This window comes from Eptatretus burgeri, chromosome 11 (assembly GCF_056783735.1).
Source record: "Eptatretus burgeri isolate ZD-2024b chromosome 11, Ebu_testis_v1, whole genome shotgun sequence".
NCBI lineage: Eukaryota > Metazoa > Chordata > Myxini > Myxiniformes > Myxinidae > Eptatretus > Eptatretus burgeri.
In genome coordinates, this window is record NC_140971.1 from 29062028 (window position 1) to 29075902 (window position 13875).

Genomic DNA, 13875 nt, shown 5'->3' on the forward strand with positions numbered 1-13875 from the left:
ATAATGTGGGTGCCAATAAAGTGAGTCGAATCTGAACTTTTTATTGAGAAAGAAACAAAAACACATGTTTGGAGAGTATAATGAACCACTGTTGGTGTTATGTCACAATCAAATACCAGAATCAATCGACTGAGGAAAAAGTTCACCATTTGGACAAAAATAACAGAAGGATTCAACACAAACAAATCGTCTGTTTTTTTTCCAACTTCAGTGCCAATTCACCCCGTCTTCTTAAATCTACCTCCTCCTAACCCCTCACCTGTTACCCCATCTACTTACCCTTCCAATCTTGCCCCTCATCCTACATCCGCTCTTGGTACCTCTTCATTGTCTTCTGCTTCAGTATCAGCTCCTCCTCTGTTGCCCCAAAGTGTGGTGTTCTAACATCTGTGTGCTCCATTCCAACCTAACAGATATCTCACTCTCTCAATCAGTACACTCATCATCACAAACATGCTCCTTCTTTCCTCTCAGCACATCTCCACCTCTTCCCAACCCCTCAAATCTTGTCGCCCCCACCCCCTTGCCCGCTCTGTTCTTCATCACACCTCTACCAAGTCTCATCATTCCCCTCTCCCCACCTCTTCCATCACCCTCTTGCACCTTGGCCATGCCTGCTGTCATCATCTCCCCTCCCTCTTTCCCCGTCGAAAACCACGATCTTTTCTACCCCCACAAATCCACCTCAAATCCACCTACTTCAAAATTCCTGTTTTCCTTTTTTTTTTTTTTTTTTTTTGTATACCTTGGTCGAGGCTCTCGTATGAGAGCTAACACACAACTCACAGCAAGGAGGCATGAGACAAGAGGGGCAGGAGTGGAAGGGACAAAACAGTGGGGAACAGACACATTAGGTGAACTGTGGAAGGGAGAGGGATGGGGATGGGACGGGGAACATGGCGAAGAGAAGATGGACATTTCAGGGACTTTCAGGAAGGAAAGCAGGAGAAATGAAGGAAGTGGGCTTGGGTGGATTAGCGGGGGTAGAAAAGATCGAGGATTTGGATGGGGGAAGATAAGAGATGGTGGTGAACAGCTGTTTTGAAAGCCTGGAGGGAAGAATGGGAAAGAAAAGAGTGAGGAAGTTTATTCCAAAGGCGGGAAAAAAGAGGAATGAAAGAGTGAAGATGAGCAGTGATTCGTGATTTTGGTAGTTTTACCAGAAGGGGGTTGTTGGCGGACCTTGAGCGCCCTGTGGAAATGTGGTGGGGACAAATCGCAGAGAGAGCAGGGGGGGCAAGGCTGGAGAGGAGTCGGTAGAAGACAGAAAGACCACCGACCAACCTGCGGTGATTGAGTGAGAGGCCCAAAGACTCAGCTTCATTGCGGGAGATGCCGATGATCTTAAATGCCCTGGTTTCGACAGCGTGAAGCCGAGAAAGGTGGGAGGCAGGAGCACCAGCCCAGAGGGGAGAGCAATACTCCATCAGGCTACGGACAAAAGTCTTCTTTCTTGAAAGTCCCTATCGTATAAGGACCTGAAAGTCCCTGTAGTGTCCATCTTGTTTACCCTGTGTACTCTACCCCATCCCTCTCCCTTCCACAGATCTCCTCATGTCTCTGTTCCACAATTTTTTCCTTCTCTCTCCCACCCCTCTTGTCTCCTGCTCCCCTTGTTGTGAGTTTCTGTGGGTTGGCTCTCATACGAGCCTCGACAGTGTATACAAATTTTTTTTTTAAATGGTAGGAAATCCATGAAAGCTGAGGCAGATTCGGCATGACATTGGAAACACTACGTAGTGCAGAGAAGGAAGAACAATAAAACCCAAATAAACTTCCATACAGTGGCCTGCAAAAGTTTTCACTCACCTCCAAATTTTCACATTTTGATGCCGCATGAGCATATTACCTCTGCCACTGAAAGTGGATGGAGGTTACATTTTCACCCCTGTCTGTCTGGTTGTCTGTCTGGGAACAGGTTTTCTCAAAAGTTGTGGACGGATTTGGATGAAATTTGGTGGACAGGTTGAGTATGTGACAAAGACGAAATGTGATTAGATTTTGGATTAAAAACGGATCCCGATACTCAAATTTTAAAAGTGATTTTCACCATTGATTGGGCCAAAAACGATATAGCACAATATCTCAAAAAAACTTATGGATGGATTCGGACTAAACTTGGTGGACAGGTTGGGTGTGTGCCAAAGATGAGTTTGTTCGATTTTGTTGAAGATCCGAATCCGGAACCGGATCTGAGAATTTTTAAAGTGATTCGTCACCATTAAATGATAGGGCGAAAACCAAAATATAGCACAATATCTAAAAATGTTATTGACGGATCCAGATGAACATTGGTGGGCAGGTTGGGTGTGTGACAATGCTGAATTGATTCGATTTTGGTGAAGATCAGAATCCATCTCCCGATATGAGAATTTTAAAAGCGATTCCTCACCATTGCGAGATGGTGCCAAATTGATACACTGTATGGCATGCGACTTCAAACAGTTGTGGATGAGTTGTGACAAAAGTAGGTGGATGAGTTAGTTTGGAGAAAATAACAAGCCAATTAGATTTTGGTTCAGATCCAGCCTATCAGTGGGGTACAACATGTAATCTGTTCAGCCTGGCAGAGGTATGCGCTCTACCGAGTCCAATTCTAATTTCATGATGCTTTCAAATCAAACTTGATATATAATATCTTCTCGACATCACAAAGTTGGAAGGGTCTGTTCATTCGATAACTCCTCAAATTTTTGGGAAATCTCCACCAAACTTTGCTTGTACTCAGGGTTCCCAGTGGGTGTCCAAAGGGGTCTATGTCCTCAGGTGGTTGGTGCCGTAAGGAGGTTGGCATCACAATTTTCTGGTGTGAATGTTCATGACAAATATTAAAACTATTACTGAAAGTCTCAAGGGTGTAATGTACAACAGTATAAATGGTTTCTCAAGAGCATGGGGTTTAACCAATGTTGAACGATGAAAGGTGTCAATTATGGAATGTCAAAAAGACGAAACCCTCATACATTGGGTAAGGTAGAAAGCTGTAGAAAAAGAAATGGACATGGCATCTGACTTTGCAAACCTTTTTTGACAATAGTTGCACCATTAACTCATTAAGTTAAACGTTATAATATACCTATCTTTCATCCATATCTTCTACGACTTCATCGCAATCTCTTTTATGACGTGTTTAAGGTGCATTTGTTGGTTAGTACAATGCATTGACATTGACCATTGTACCACAGGTCTGTTCACTTACAAAAGATGAAAAATTACGCACCAGAGTTTGTCAGAATTGTCCTATCACAAATACTACATTTATTCCTCAAATTAGGACTGTGATGATATGATTACTCACATTCATTTTCTGAAATGGATCTGTGCAGAGGCCTGCAAAAGTATTAACCCCCCCCCCCCACACACACACACACAATTATCCACATTTTGATGTCACCTGAGATTATTTCATTTTGCTTTCTAATCAAACTTAATATATGGAGTATTCAAAAACTACTGCAGAGTGATAAAGCAAAAAAAAATGCAGATAAAATGTGAACAAGTTAGATGAACAGAAAAATCAGACGATTTTCAGTTGCAAAGTATTCGTTTGAAAGGTTACAAAATAAGTGTAAAAGGTTTTTCCTGCATGTAATCAGTGATTTCACTGAAAAATTAAGCTCCCCCACTGATCTAAGGAGATTTAAGGTGAAACTCATTTGGTCAACCAACAAGGCAAGCATGAAGACCAAGAAGCTTTCCAAAGAAGTCAGACATAAAGTGGTGGAGAAGCACAGTTCAGGAGAGGGTTACAGAAAGATTTCAAAATCACTCATTATCCCTTTGAGTATGGTGAACTCCATCACTAAGAAGTGGAAGATTCATCATACCACCCATACTCTACCAAGATCAGGACGCCCATCCAAACTCGGCAGCCGGGCAAGCAGGAAACTGGTTCAGGATATCAATGTAAATCCAGCAATGACTTTGAAAGATCTGCAAGGCTACATGTCCGAGATGTGGGTCAGTGTTCATCAATCAACTATAAGCTGTTTTCTTCACAAAGCTGGCCTCGAAGGACAGGTGAGGTCAGTTCTGGGAGCATGTGCTGGAGCAGCACATTGCTGCGTCCACTTTCTGCCAGTATTCGCAGGGGCCTCCGTATGGCCATCCCCAAGGCATATACCTGGCCATCCTAATCTCCTTGAGATGCTGAATAACATGCTGCAACCACAAGGCACATGCTGGCTCCATTGGCTTCCTCCACTCATGAGGCTTCCTTGCTGAGAGAATCTGGTGAGCAGGATCGGCATTAGAAAAATGAGCCACATGTCCCTACATCTGCAGCTGACACTCACAGACTACACAGGCAACAAATCTCATCTGAGTCTCCCTCAGCAAATGCTCATTAGACACAAAGTCTGACCAGCAACAGCCAAGGATTCTCTGAAGTGACCTGGTACCAAAGCAATTAAGTCTCACACCCATAGAGCATGACCGGAAGCACCAAGGACACAAACTCGGACTTTCGTCCTACATGCTAGGTACCGACAGCGCCACACCCTCTGATCCAGTGAATCCTTGACTCCCTAGTTCTTACCCAGATGTCTATCAACCTCTCTCTCTGGCTCACAACATATGGAGACATGAATATAATTGCCAAGGTAAGTGAATCTCTCCATGACCTCAGCATCCTCAACACAAACAGGTACAAACAAGATAGCAACATCCAAGATGTCAATGAAACTCTGGATCTCAGTTTTGACAAAGGAAATCCATATTCCCAGCAGCTCCGAATCCTCTTCAGGATCTGGAAGGCCACCATAAGAATATCAATACTCTCGGCAAGGAAGACTGCATCACCTCATCTGCAAAATCAAGGTCAGAGATCTTTACATCACCGAACGATGCACCACAGCTTTATCTCTCTGACTTCCTCCCCAAAATCCAGTCCATACAGGGGATGAAAAGTGTGGGAGCCAGGACACACCCCTGATGAACTCCAGTAACAACTGGAAAAAAGTCAGAGATGAAACCACCACACCTCACAGCACCCTCAGTAGCAGAGTCTAATTCAGAAATCAGATTGATCAGTTTTGGTGGCAACCCAAGAAGACCAAGAATTCGACAAAGGGTATCCCAATTCACTGATTAAATGCTTTACGGAGATGCTGCGAGCAGCACCTGCCAAAACTTTCATCTGCGTTTGGTCAGGACATGAAGAGCAAGGGCATAGTCAATCGTTGACCTCTTTGGTGTAAAGCCCAACTGCGCTGGGTGCTAGTGCTCAGGCAGATGGTGGTGAACCCTCAAAATAATTATCTGAGCAATGACCTTGCCAGGCACTGAGACCAGCGTCTCCCTTCGATAGTCATTGCAGTCCTGGCTATCAGCCTTCCCTTTCCAGAGAGGGACAAGAAGGCCCTTCTTCCAGTCAGTTGGGATGATGCCTGTGTTCCAAACAGAGCACAGAAATGCATAACATGACGTGAAAACAGCATTTCTACCAACCTCGAGAAGTTCAGCATGGATGCCACAGATCCAAAGAGCTTTAACCCCTTTTAACTGGTTCACCACAGCCTGTGCTTGCACAAACGAAGGTGGGTCACAATTGATTGGAGGGTCAGCAGTAGGGATAGTTACACGCCTGATGTCATACTCAACAGCCGTTGGGTCAACCTGGTGCAGCCACTCAAATTAACCAGGCAAGTAGGCCTTCACATTGGACTCCTCTGTCCAGAGCCCACCACCCTCTGCTCTAACTGCAGTACACCGAGGGATGGGCTTGGAAGAACGCAATGCACAAATTCCTCTGTAAGAAGGACGAGAACCATTTGAGTACAGGTGATGCTCTACCCCTTCATTGATTCCTCCAACATAGGCCTCCTTGTCCGCCCTCAGCGCATGTCCAGTTTTACACTTCAACTTCCTGAACAGCTCAGGTTTGCCATCAAGCCTGGCCCTACGATACTGGTCAATGATATCCAGTGTCCCTTGGGAGACAACGTTCTTCTTTGCCGGACAATGGGTTTTAAGACTTCCACTGGCAACATCAAGGATGGTAGTCTTCAAGGCACTCCACAACTCATCAGGATTCCCCAAAACACCCAGACTCCCCAAATCTCCATTCAGCCTGTTGCAAACTCCTCAGCTACCCTCTCATCCTTGATCTTGCCAACATCCAGTCGAGGTTGTGATGACACCATTCTCCCGGATTTAAGCTGAAACTTCGGAGTTGCTACAACACGCTTGTGGTCAGTATTGAGGAAATGAGTACTCTGGGAGACACTGCAGTGCCGAATTAGCCTCCGAGCACATGGTCAATCTCCTTTGCCCACACCAACAACATTAGAATACCAAATCCAGCGATGAGGCTGTGAGTGCTGAAACAATGAACGAGCCATGCTAAGTCCATGACTTCTTGCAAAGTCAGGAACTTAGTACTTTTCTGGTTCACAGTTCCAGACCCATATGGACCAATACATGTCTCATAACTCATAAGAAACCTGGAGTTGGCTTAGTGGTTCGAGTGGCTGGCTTGGGTTCTTAATGCCCTGAGTTTGAGCTCAAGACCTCAAGATGGATAGGACATTGCAGGCAACAACTCATAGGGACCACCTCAGGTTAACCAGAGGATTCCACCGTCTAGTGGATGACACATCAGCACCACCCCGACACACAACACCACAATCCCCCCCCCCAGGAAGGTTACTCCATGCTTTCCCCCCTAACATCAGAGAATGGTCTTTTGCAGAATTAAGTGTTTTACAGTGGCCAGAATGCAAATTCTGCCGCCAACTCCTAGAAAAATGAAACCAACTGCATGATGTCTGCAGACACAGCTGGGTGCCAGATATTGGTGGCCATTGGCTCACAAGGAGCTACTCTTTTCTTTGACAAGTTTTGTTTTTAAACCTGCTGGGTGTCTATGTCTATACACCTTCCTCACCAGGAAACCTTGTGGGGCAGATGGTTTAGTCACCGACAACCCGACTGTGGACAGGTGGGAAGAAATGACTATCAATGGACAGTGGGCAAGAAAGAAGCCATTACTGAAACAGGCACATCGAAAAGCTAAAATGGAGTTTGCAAAAAAGCATCATAGTGATATCGCAGGCATGTGAAGAAAAAACTTTTTGGTCAGACGAGACAAAAATTGAACTTTTTGGTCCAAACTTTTTTTGGCGTTACGTCTGTCGCAAACTCCACATCACTCTGCACTCCATATCACGCAATCAACACCATCCCTAGTGTCAAGTATCATGGTGGCAGCATCCATCATTCTGTGGAGCTGCTTTTCAGCAGGGACTGGCAAGCTTGTCAGGACAGAAGAGACAATGAACGGTGCAAAGTATAGGAAAATCCTTGATGAAAACCTGCTCCAGTCAGCCATGAATCTGAAACTGGGTAAGAGATTCACATTTCAGCAAGACAGTTATCCAAAGCACAAAGCTGAAGCCACTCTGGAATGGCTGGATAAGAAAAAAAATTCATGTTCTTGAGTGGCCCAGGCAAAGACCTGACTTTAACCCATTTGAACATTTATGATGAGATCGATAGACCCATTTAAAACTTGGCAGAACGAGAGCAATTTGAACGTGAAAAATGGGCAACGATTTCACCATCTCACTGTACAAGGATGGTAGAGACCTACTCAAACAGACTCATCGCAGTCACTGCTGCAATAGTTGCTTCCACCAAGAACTGACATCAGGGGCTGAATACTTTTGCAACCAGTGAATTTAGTTTTGTACATGTTTTTTGCAGGTATTCCTGACATTTAACCTCCTTCAACTATAACATTGTTTAGTTTGATCTCTGCAGTTATGAATACAAAAGTTCATTTGGAAAAATTGTTTCTACATAATTCGTAATTATTCTAAACTAGCCAAAACCCCGTCACAGATGGATTCCGTTCCATGAGCCCAATATGACAACCAGTGGCGGCTCTCCTAAGAGCCGGATCCCAGTCGATGTACTCCATGGCCTTACCTAATGAGGCCTTCAAAACGTCCTTGTACATGACATTTTTGGTGTACACTACTTGTGAAGAAGTCCCCTGATTTGTGCACGTGTCTACTTTGACGTACACCGTGTCAAAACTTCTCAGGTCACAGTACCGAGAAAAATGTGACGCGACCGCAAGGAGGAGCACAAAATTGGTCCTTCAGTATTAATATATAGATGCTTCAGAGTTGAAGGTTGACTATTGCCACTATGTGCGATGCATTCTTTCAGGTACGAAGTTTCTTTCAGTCCAGGTCACAGCACCGAGAAAAACATGACGCGACCGCTAGGAGGAGCACAAAATTGGTCCTTCAGTATTAATATATAGCATGTGACATTAGTGATACGGGGTGAATACATATGCAGGCCACTGTACATGTTGACGTATACTTCTAACTTCATCGCGCTACTCTTACAATCCCCCTACCTTTAATACTACAAATCATTTTAATGCAGTGAAAAACCATTTCAATGCAAGAAAGATTTATTTCCTTACGAATATAATGATGTGTGGTTGAGGTAGGAGGCCAATGAGGTTGCAAGGAGTAAGACTAGGTTGGAAGGTGCCCTTAGTGAGCTCTAATTTAAATTTTACTTGTCTCAATTACCTTGAACACTTATTCTACAAGAGGACAAGTGTCGTTAGAATCTTAAATATAGACAGTGTTACAGCAAAAGTGAGTGAAAGTACCATAAAAAAGTGTGTTGAAAACCGAAAAATGCAAATTATACAGAAGCATAACCGAGGTAAACTCATTTTTATGATAAAAGCTTCGCTATTTCCATGGCCTCGGACTGGCCTTGAGACAAGGATAGAATTTCTTAATTATACAACCTTAAGCAAAACACATAGCAAATCAAAAACTTGAGAATTATAATTTTCCTTGACAGCTTCAATTAATTCCACCTTTTTGGTCACTTGGCAGGAACGATTGTGGTCCAAATCTTTCTGCAACCGGTACGAGATCCAACCACCAGCAAATATAACGTCTGTGAACTTTCAGTAGCTTTTGTAAATAAAGCCATTTCTTGCTCAAAACTAGAGAATAAACACACGTGTGATGTCACTCATGTGTACGAGGCAATGGTTGACAAGACATGACTGCTTCAAATTGAATTACTGTTTGGGGAGAGAATTGCCAAAAAGTTGCATTTGCTGTTTAATTAAGCATTTTTGTTTTCCGAGTTGCAAAATGAACATTTTGAAAATGATCAGATGTTGTAATTCTCGAGTTTTGAAATTTGTCTTGTATTTCACTTTCAAGAGTATCTTCCTGTAAAGATAAAATCATTGCAAAATCAAAATGTGAGCACAAAAGCCGATGCAGATGTAGCATACTCAATATCAGCAGCAACACAATCTTGGCCTCCACAGCATTCCGGGTATCTAAATTACTGCCTTTAAAGCTCCTTGGCCAAGTTTGTACAACATGCTGCCCAGAATTTCCCATCAATTGGTGCACCGTTAATAGTGACCATTATTCTCATTGGTTTGGCCTCTGGTATAAACCGCCGAGTATTCTACCATGTTGTAAAGTTTATTTTCTCTTTTTAGGGAACTTGCCCCAGATTGTATAATGTTTCTGGAGTTTTCCTGTTTACAGGTATGGAATGCATAATAAGCTGGAACATTCCAGTAACTTCAAGAACAGTTCAAAATATTTGTAAAACCATTATGTTCAGTACATGTAGAAAATCCTCATCAAACTACCAAGGCCATTCTCTTGGTTTGTAACATTATTTTAATTTCGTATCGAGGCTGTAAACTTCCATGAGAGCTCTTTGACAGTGATGCGAAACCAGCATAAGATTGAAAAGCGAAATTTACATTCCCACAGCACAACACAAGGACAAAGGCATTGGGTATAATGGAGTTGTGATAGACTGATAGAGGAATGTAGAGATGAATTGGCAGCAAAGGAAATTTACAATAGAGTACGAGTGGGCAGTAAAGCGACTTAAAAGACATGCACGTCAAAATTAAGTTTGAAACTCGAAACAAGCAAGCATAGCTGATGCACGAAAGCACATAAACTACAAAGGGCTGTCTGGTGACTTCGTAAGACTGGGAATATCCAGAATGCAATAAGCTTGATACTTTTACAAACAGAGTGCCACGTTTTAAGTTGCCTCATTGCACCAACACAGTTTGAATAATGTGTATCTTCTCTGCAGACTGTGAATACACCATTTTCCTGATGCAATGGGTAGATTGTAACCAGTTCATGTTTAACTACAGAACTCATAGAACAGAACACCTTACTCTGCACAGATATGAGAAAAAGAAATAACATCGGAATGGTCTTTTCAACTCTTGCTTAGTGTTTCCGAGCACGATCTATATTTGATTTGTTTGTGAAGTTTGAATAACAGGAGCGATGGCATCCATAAGAAGCTGATGGGTAAAACGAAGCAGCCCAGAACTGAACCAACTGCCAAATCTGCCCTCAGTGAAAATGAGAATTTTGGAATGATCTTTGAGAAAAGGATGCACTAAAGTCTAAACAGATGTTTTGGATGAATTTCACACTCACGCCACCATTTTTGTCTGAATCTCACTGTTACTCTGCCCTCAGAGCACACGGAAAATTTGGTTTGTCGAGAGGGCATACATTTTTCCAAGTACTGCTAAACTGAAAGTTATTAGAAGTACAAACAAGGCGATTTGTGTTCCACAGTGTTCAAGTATATTATTAATAATAAATAAAATAAAGATTCTAAAGGCTGTAGAAAAAAAACTTTTTACGGAAATTTACGGCTGTTGATGCAGCGTCTTTTACACCACCTTATTTATCACGTTATATTAGTTATTCGTGTCTGTTGTTTGTGTCCTTTCAGAAGTCCTAAAAACAGTAAATTTCCTGTTTGAAATGATTTTTGGATTTGTTTGACCGCCACACAGGCAGACAGACTGAAGCAATTGCTATACCACAAGTGCGCATGTGCACTTGGGACGAGATTCCATACAATTTGCCAAATTCAGAGCCAAAGTACTGCTAAACTATAGGTTTGTGTTGTGATTCATATTCCAGTATGTGTTCCACAGTGTTTAAAATGTAAAATTGAATTGTAATTAAGTACTTCCTCGATCATAGACTGACACCAATCAAACTGAACCAATTACTTAACTCCACTTTATAGTATGTGCATACAGGGTAAAAAGAGATGTAAACATTCATTTTATTGAGTCTCAGAAGTGTTCCTGTGGGGCAATCGAGAGCTACTGTTGTTCCATTGAAGTTTTTCTCAATCATGGCCCAACATGACATTTTGCCTATAAAGCTCTTCGATCTCATTCTTTCCTCCAGGTCTTCAAGACAGCTGTTCACCACCATCTCAGGTCATCTCCAATCCAAAACCAAGATATTTTAGACCCTCGTTAACACCCCCCCCCCACCCCATCCTCTTTCCAAATTTCCAGTTTTCCATCCTGAGAGTTTCCTTCTGCATCCATCTTGTCCACCCCATGCATCCTCTCCTGCCCTCCATTCCTCCCCACACTCATTGCTTTTCTGCCTCCCCCTGTCTTGGCCTTCGGCTCTGCTGCTGGTGTCCCCCTTCTTTCTGCTGTTGCTTTTGTCCTTTGTTTTCTGGTCTGTTCAGCATAATAGTACTATCTCTTCTACAAGCCTCAACTATGTGTACAAAAAAAGCATACATCCACATCTGGATATATGCAACTTGGTTTTCTCCAGGATGTAGTACAAGCATCTAACATTTGCTTTAACTAGCCTTCCTTTTTGACTTGACAGTCATGACTGAAGAGGATGGGAAGAGGAATTATGTTGCATAAACTTTCGAAACCTAAACAAACTAGTCAAGAACCTGCCCTTAAGATGGGTTAATTCCCCCAGAATTATGGACGGGTTAATTCCCCTCAAATTGGCGTATTTTAGTATGACCTGTGATACCCCTCCCACTGGGAGCGGCACAATGCCACACATGTTTACACAGAGAGGATTGGGGTCCTCCCCCAACCCTGAACTCCCAGGAGTATGAAATATTTAACCCCTAAAACCTTCCTGTGCACACTGTGAGTACAATCAGCAGTTTTAAACTCATTCTGTCCAGCGATTCAGCAGTGCATCAAAGTCAAATAAACAAAAACACACAAACAGACACTTCTCGAATTATAATGTGATGATATTAGCATAACCTGTTTGGCATTTCAATTTGAACCCCTGGTTGCTGTCGGGAACCTAGGTTCAATTTCCATACATCACTTATGTTTTTTTTGTCCATTGTCTACTAATGTCCTTATAATTAATGTACAAGTGCACTGAGGTCTATTAATGACTGTTCTGCATGTTATTGATGTACTTGCTCCACCATAAACCTTTGATCAATGTTAAAATAAAAAGAAACCCTCTTGGGCAAATTCTGAAAAAAAAATACATACTATTCTGGACAAACTGTGGCAATTCATGTGAAAGGAACTGAGTAAAAATTAAATGAGGGCAGGAATATTTGAAGAGGAAGCATGATTGGAGAAAATTTTAATTCACAATTAAATACTAGCTCTCATTGCAAGAAAAAACATGAATCACATGACACGAGCACAACAAGGCAGTTAGTTGTGATGAAAAAGCTTCCTCCACAGACAATGAAGAACCCTCAAAACTGGTGTGAAAAGGTCTAATTCCAGAGAATTGTCTTCCTCAACTTGTCTTTCTTTTCCCTTTTTATGTCTGCAGAATTTCTTGCTTGTACATCATTCTTTTTTAAACCTAACTTTCCGGGCTATATAATTATGGCTATGATTGAAAATCATAAGGTTGATCCCAACTCCAGAGATTGATGTTGGTCGCCGGTTCAAGCATGAAATAATCAATGCTTGCTTTCTGACTTTGAGAAAGCATTTTTAGTGGTTGTAACTTAAGAACAAAGTATCTTACCAACCCCCCCCAAAAAACAAACAAACAAACAAACAAAAAAAACAGGGTCTACGCACTTGGCCATTATATATTTGTGCGATATGGTGTAGAGAAATAAATTTTGCAGCAATAACTCATTCCACCCAGAAGCGGAAGAAGGTGGGGGTGGGGAGTGGGGAGAGGAGTGGTGTGGTTGTCCCGAGCACAGCTTGGATGGGGGGGGGGGGCAGCATAATTGAGGGTCATTAAAGAACTTTCAATAATTAAATTAGTTCAGAAACAGCATATCCTCCTCAATGGATTCCAAAGACCAATGGTTTTCGGTTAACAAACCCTGGGGACCAAAAGGATGATCTGGGAATTGCTATGTTTCAGGAGCAGGTTTTTGTCCAAAGCTTGAACTGCAGTTACAAAACTTTTAGTGCTGTAAGGTCCGGGTCCCATTTGTCCCAGTTATTGGAGATTAAAAGTTGTCTTTTTTCTCTGGCAAGTTGTGTTCAGCGTAATGGTGACTGAGAGTGACAAGTTAGCTAATATAACTCGTAATTTCTTGACTTTGTGAAGGCTTGTTTGACGCCTCTACAAGGCGTAGGATATTTCCCTCAACATATTTCTCGGTATACTCTGTCTGCTTTCCTAATCCCCTGGATGTGCTTTAATCGTGAAAAACAAAAGTAGAGTGGTATAGTTGTGAACCTTGGCCAGTATGAGGCGATCCAAATTGCTACACCACTGACCTCAACTATGATAAAAAGTGCATTTACTCGTGATTTTTAAATAAAGTTTAGTGCAATGTGCATGTTCGGAGTCGTGTGTCATGCTGGTTTCTTCAAAGATACAACTCCACATCAACTCACATGTTTGAATATACTGATGATCATTTTTAATAAAATATGCTGCACAGTTTGGCTGTACATCAAGCAGAAATGCAAAGAAGCTATAACATTTAGATTCAAATTATATTTTCTTTCATCCCTGCCATATTTTACTTTTGGAAAAGTGGCTTGCCTTGCAATTTTTGGCATTGTTCTCTGGGTCATTCTGATTTATTCATCTG

General features: G+C 42.3%; 1 protein-coding gene across 9 annotated transcripts in view; it reads right to left on the reverse strand.

Annotated features, from left to right (window-relative positions):
* LOC147016753 (tight junction protein ZO-1-like) overlaps window positions 1-13875 on the reverse strand; it is a 657688-nt gene that overhangs the window by 395994 nt on the left and 247819 nt on the right. The gene's annotated exons all lie outside the window — the stretch shown is intronic.